General features: G+C 35.4%; 1 long non-coding RNA gene across 1 annotated transcript; it reads right to left on the reverse strand.

The window, feature by feature from the left end:
• Positions 1-912: 912 nt before the first annotated feature.
• Positions 913-4351, reverse strand: LOC107782871 (uncharacterized). The gene is made up of 2 exons (XR_001647338.2): positions 3823-4351; positions 913-1365 (listed from the first exon to the last, which is right to left on the reverse strand). It is a non-coding gene; the product is annotated as an uncharacterized LOC107782871 (long non-coding RNA).
• Between the last annotated feature and the right edge of the window lie 2298 nt (positions 4352-6649).

The raw sequence follows: 6649 nt of genomic DNA on the forward strand, positions 1-6649 counted from the left end.
CCCACGTTGCGAGATAAAACGCTCCCTAACAAAGGCAACCCCATACCCAGGGCTCGAGCCCAAGATCACTGGTTAAGAATGAAGAAGTACTCACCCCTCCACCACAACCCTTGTTGGTCGCTTGAAGTTGATTGAATGCATTATCGACTTGCAACGAATAAGGCAGTGTTGTGAAGAGCGTGAAGCGAGAAAAAACGACAAGCCCCTTTTCGCTTAAAGCGAGAAACGAAGCGCTCGCTTTTTTGAAGTGAAGCGGAATTTTAAAATAAATAAATAAATAAATACTGCATAGACAACACGTGTAACTGAAGCAAATGTTCAATACTTCAATGTGAAAACTAAAGAGTAGCATCAATTAAAGCACAAAATGAGCATCATATTCTTCTACAAGATTAAATGAAATGAAAAAAAATGGCCAGTAAGTATACGAAAAAAGACAGCATTTTGCTGCAATTTATCACCGAAACAGTGAAAGAAAAAAAAAAAGATGAAGAAGAGAATGAGAAAAAGAACTGAAGAGAAAAAACATTTGCCAGCATTTCGCTGCTATTTTGGGACTGAAGCAGTGAAAATAAAAGAAGAAGAAGAAGAAGAAGAAGAAGAAGAATGGGAGGAAGAAATCACATACCTGGGCTTGAATTTGATAAACTTTTTAAATTTTTAACGTTGGCGGCCCTTAATATGTAGAAGCGCTCGCTTCTGTCACTTTTACGCTTCTCGCTTTTTTTGCAGAAGCGCTCGCTTTATTCAATCTGCTACGCTTCACATCACAGAAGCGCCCGAGATCTCGCTTCGCGCTTTAAGCGCCGAAGCGAGCGCTTTTCACAAAACTGGAATAAGGAAAATAGCTATAGGTTGGCCACTTTTAAGTCTGCTTTCGATACTATTGTAGTTTCAGATAGACATTCTAACTCAACTCAACAAAAATGTGTTTCTTATTGCATGCATGTCATGGCATTCCTCGAAAATTTGAAACAAATTTTGCATTTTTATTGTAGCTAAAATAAAAGTGATCGCATATATTTAAAAAAAAAGGGTTGCTCGGTGCACTAAACTCCTGCTATGTACAGGGTCTGAGGAAGGGTCGGACTACAATGGTCTATTGTACATAGTCTTACCCTGTATTTCTACAAAAGTTTATTTTCACGGCTCGAACAAGTGATCACATATGATTAGTATAATGTGAAACCATCATCATATGAGACATGCCATCCTTGCCTACAAGGTGGAGCATTTTCATCAATACTCAGCACAACAGCTCCATCTCTTTTTCCAATTTTTTCTTCCTGTATTTGGCCTCTTATCCTTGTCGTTCCACTTATAGACGATTACTCCAGATCCGTCGCTCCATTCTCGATCGATTCCCTGGTGAGGCGGAGCCAGAGAAAATAGTCTTGTTATCTCATGTTGGTGCTCAAAAGCAAACATCCATATGGATAAGATGATCAAAGTTTGAATAGCAGCAAAAGAAATTAACGAATAGAAGCTAGAAAGTCAAGTGACTCTAATCATGCGTCAATCTCATACAAATAATTAATTTGATCCTGTGTGATAAGGTCTGCATACACACTAGTCTCCCAGACCTCACTTGTGGGATTATACTGGTTTATGGTTGTTGTTATCCTTTGTGATAAGGACAAGAGTCACTGATCTATACCATTCAGAGAAAATGACATGACATCATGACAACTCAACTAATTCACCTAAACCTTGTATCTATGTTGCTCGAACTCTCCAAAACGCAGCCGCACCTGTCTCGAATCCTCCAAAAGTAAACCACTTGGACACGCATCCGGCGGTATTTCTAATAGTGCAAGCAAAATATACATAGCTCCACAACTTAAAGATAAATGACAAGACATCGTGGTAATTCAAACAATGGTATTTACCTAAACCTATGGCTATAGCTCAGAGAGTGGCATTCTAGACATCCAAATGTACGACACACCTATATTGCTCGTACTCTTTAAAAATACCGCCGGTTGCGTCAGATCCTCCGAAAGTAGTGCGTTTTTGGAGGTTCGAACACGGTTGCAGCAGCATTTTTGAGAGTATGAGCAATATAGCGGCAGACTACCCCTGGAAACTCCCATGCTCCTATTTGTCCCTAAACCTATTCTCTCTATCTATGTTCGTTCCTCTTTCTTCTTCACATGCATTTCCAGTTTTCTCTAATAACCTCAATCACTTCAAAGTTCTCTTTTCAGCTTCTGGCATACAAAATTGCAGCAGATTCAACACAATTTTTTTCCTCCATATGACAACATGTTACTAGACGCTATACAACCCAGACGTTTTATCCTTCTTTGACTTGCTCTTCTATAACTTATATGTTGGTCGGAAATGGTATCTTGTGCACTTCTAATAATGTACAAAGAAATATCTGAATACTAGGAGTAGTTGCCTGAACACTCTGCCTCATGATTATTAATTTTGTTTAAGATTATCCCCTTTTTTCTATATATTCCAGATTCATCCACTTAACACTTCACTTATTCCATTTTCAAATGAAAGAGGCAACAGAGGGATAAGACGGGCTTCTTACTGAGGCGAGCGAGGTTCATTGATTCTTTAAAATATATACTTTGAAGAAGTATTAGCAAAATCAATGCGACAGACTAAAAACTTCTTTTACTAGAAGATCTTAGGACTTCTTATGCTGCTCAATTTCCCCATAAATATGCAGAGCCATAACCAGCTATGGCTACTATGCTGCTTGGACCCTCTAAAATATTGCCGCACCCATGTCGGATCCTCCGATATTTTCGAACGTTGGAAGATCCGACATACATGAGACAACATTTTTGAAGAGCTTGAGAAATACAGGTAACCAGATAACTTTTTTCCATTTTGGGAAGAAAAATAAAATAAAGTGAATCGAGCACCTAATTGGTAACTAGAAACTTCTGATTAGACACATATTTAAGTTGGCGATGCGACACAAAAACAAGGGAAGAAGATGCAATAATCATGCTAATGGTGTGGAATATTTCCCAAGGACAATCCCCTACTCAAAAAGGGAGCCTTGGCGTAACTAGTAAAGTTACTGCCACGTGATCAGGAGGTAACCGGTTCGAGCTCTGTAAACAATCTCTTGCATAAATGCAGGGTATAACTGCATACAATTGAATATTGTGGTCCGGACTCTTCTCCGGACCACATACATAACAAGAGCTTAGTATACCGGACTGCTCTTTTTACAAACCCATCCTCTAGATGTAACGAAGGCAACACTAATTTGAAAGGATTATTTTGAGCAATCACTTTATGTGCCCTATTATTAAAGGACAAAATGATTAATTCAGACAAAAGTGAAGTTCCAAAGCATGCCATCAAATCACCAATCCAAGGTTATTTACATGAAAGTCAAAAATTGATCAACTCTTACAACTTAAGCTTCCGATAATGGAAGTACTTGTTATTCAGCTATTTTCTAACCATTTTAATTCCCTACCAAGAAACATAACTAATACTACTTCCGTTTTAATTTAGATGAGATAGTTTGACTCGGCACGGATTTTAAGAAATGAAAAGAAGACTTTTGAAACTTATGGTATTAAAAGCTTAAGGGGTGAAAGTTTTGTGGTACCATGACTTTTGTGTGGTTATAAAAACTTTTTATTAAGGATAAAAATGGATAAAATAAAGAGTTTAAAGTTTAATTATTTCTAAATTTAGAAATGTGTCATTTATTTTGAAACGGACTAAAAAGGAAAGTATCTCATCTAATTTGGAACGGTTGAAGTAACACTTATATTCTTTATATAGAGAAGATAGAAACAAAGGGAACAGCAAAATCAAGAATTGGGAGATGATTACTACCATTAGTGCGGCCGTGGAAAAAGCAGGCAATAGGGGAATTATCTTTGTCTTGATAAAGAGTATTGCACCTCAAACATTTCTTCTTATTTTGGGAATTCACAATTTGCAGTCTTTTTCCAGCTCCTCTTTCTAAAGATGGTTTTCTCCAGCAAGAAATATTTGAAGAATTGGGGAACAATATATATTGGGAAAGAAGATTTCTTTAAACCAAAGTCATTAGAAGACATGAAGAAACGGTAAGCAGCTGCTCACCGAAAGCTCGAAGGTTCACTGAACTGATATCAGTGGCTAATAGCCTAATACATTTGGTATTTAATTTCCGTTTGTTCTTGAAATTAGGCAACTTTGTTGCGTTGTATATTTGGTAATGTGAAGATCTTTTATATTGTGCCCGATCGTAATCTAACTTATGAGAATCATATATAGCTTAAAAGGTGTTGACCTTAATTACAAGATATACTTAAAATGCAAGTGTATTTTCCCCAATTTAGGTTATGTGAATAGCGAATAAACCTGTTTAACAGGCTTAACAGGCGGGGTTGACCTGTTTTCGGCCTGGCCCGGACCGATAGTTAAAGGGCCATGTGGGCTGGGTTAGGGGTTAGGGGTTAGGGGTTGGTCCGTATAAAAAATATTTTTGATTAATCGGATCGGTCGAAACCGGTATAAGAAAATAGTCGTTGAACCGGTTAACCGGACCGGCCCGGACCAGTTCAACAGCTATTTCTGAATTTTTGTTTTTAATAGATTTGACCGTTGGCAACGGTCAGCTTCAAATTCCACCGTTGCCCAACAAAATTATTGCAAGAATGGCCTCCTTTTTGGTCATTTTTTTAAAAAATAACACTTTTAGTAATTACTAATTTAGCCCTTTGAAAAACTATAAATACACCCCCTCTTCTTCATTTCTTCACTCATCTCTCATTTCTCAAACTCAAATCTCAATTGTCATTCTCTCATTCTTCACCTAAATCGCAATCTAGTATTTGGCTCTCATTTTTTTTGGAATTTAATTTATCGTATTATTTGAAGTTGAAGTTTGAACTTTGAACAATTGACGTTTCTTCGTGGTAACATTGGAGTTGCGAAAATCATCAAGTGTTCAATTTATTGCGGAATTTAGTGCACTCCCTCCAAGAATTTAACACTCCAAAAGACGGCCAAGAAGTTCATATTGATTATGAAGAACTTACTAAGGCAATGCAAAACCTTTGAAGTTCTAGATTTGTATTTAATAATTAAACATTGAATTTACTCTTTTTTCGTTAATTTAGTTGTTGTTAAATATAAACTTTAATTTGCAAATAATAAAAAAAGAAAGTGCAATTTTTTTCCATCTTCATTGTATTATATTATCTTAAATTCTTAATGAAATATTCAAATATAAGAATTTTAAAGTCTTTGCATCTTTTATTCAAACACTCTTTTTATAAAATTATTTTTTTTGTTTTATATTTTTACTTTAGTTATACAAAATAAATATATATATACCCAGCCCAGCCCGACCCTTAGGCCCGGAACCGTTCCGATTCAATTTTTGATCGAATGGGGACGGGCCCGTTAAGCCCGATTTGTTAAACCCGAAACCTGATCCTGATTATGACCGGCCGGTCACTATTTTTCTCGACCCGGACCGGCCGGCCCATCCGTTTGTCACCTTTAGCGAAGTCCTTTTTAGTTGTAGTTAATCAATTAATGCCTCGAGTATGTTTCCATTAGTGGAAGCTTGGCTAAAGTTTTATTAACTATAACAAGATCTAGGACATGATGCTATTTAAAATGTAGACTTTTTCACTTAATTTTTTAAAATTTAGGCAATTCTTCATTTAATTTGTTTGGCAAAGTATTAATAAATTAATTAATGCTTGGATGGCTTTGGATTCTTTGACAAATAGTAGTAGTCAACAAATTTAAAAACAATATCCAATATTTTTCTAAAATATCCTTTTCTTTTGTCAAGTTCGGACTATGTATGGATGTTGAATATAAAATGCGAGAAAGATTAATGATTAGAAGTGAACAACCTAAATTTGGAAAATAATGCTCCAAAATTTTTGGGATATTATTACTTTTAGCCCGCGACAGAAACTATTTACATCTGATAGTCGAAAAGTGTATAAAATTTGTATAATTTTTATATATTATATACCGAATGTTTTGGGTGCTTTTTCGGTCTTTGACAAATAACTACTCAACAAATTTGACAAATAATGCTCCAATATTTTTCTAGGAAAACTCATTATTCAAAGTGAAAACTATCGTTCTCATTTAATATTTAAAATTAAAAATGTTGCACTTAAAATTTCGTAATTTGGTTTTTTACTTTCCAATCCAATGCAATCCAACGTCGGCAGTTCCTATATTTCTACATCAAGTTTTTTTACGATAATATTGTTTTGTTAAATACTTTCTAACTTTTAGTAAATGATTACTGCTAGCTAGGTACACTATGACATATTATGGGAGTTGAGGTGTCGAAATATTAGGACACGCTGTCATTGTCACGGCATAAAAATATCTTCTTCCTTTTCTTTTGTTCCTTTTTTCCTAAAGCATTTTGTGGAGCCAATACCTAGGATTAAGTGAGAAGTAGGAAAAATACATAAATTTCATACTAAATATTTTTACAAAAAAATTATTTACACGCTTTAACTTTGGAGGATTCCTTTACCCCTATTCTTGTTTAGGTCATATACATTATCAGAGGCGGACCTATACTTAGGGAATATGGGTTACCGGACTCCGTTAACTTTATAATTTTTTGAATATATAAGTGTATATATATATATATATATTAAAAACGATCATATATTTTCTTTAAAACACT

The sequence above is a fragment of the Nicotiana tabacum genome, chromosome 14, assembly GCF_000715075.1.
Source record: "Nicotiana tabacum cultivar K326 chromosome 14, ASM71507v2, whole genome shotgun sequence".
Taxonomy (NCBI): domain Eukaryota; kingdom Viridiplantae; phylum Streptophyta; class Magnoliopsida; order Solanales; family Solanaceae; genus Nicotiana; species Nicotiana tabacum.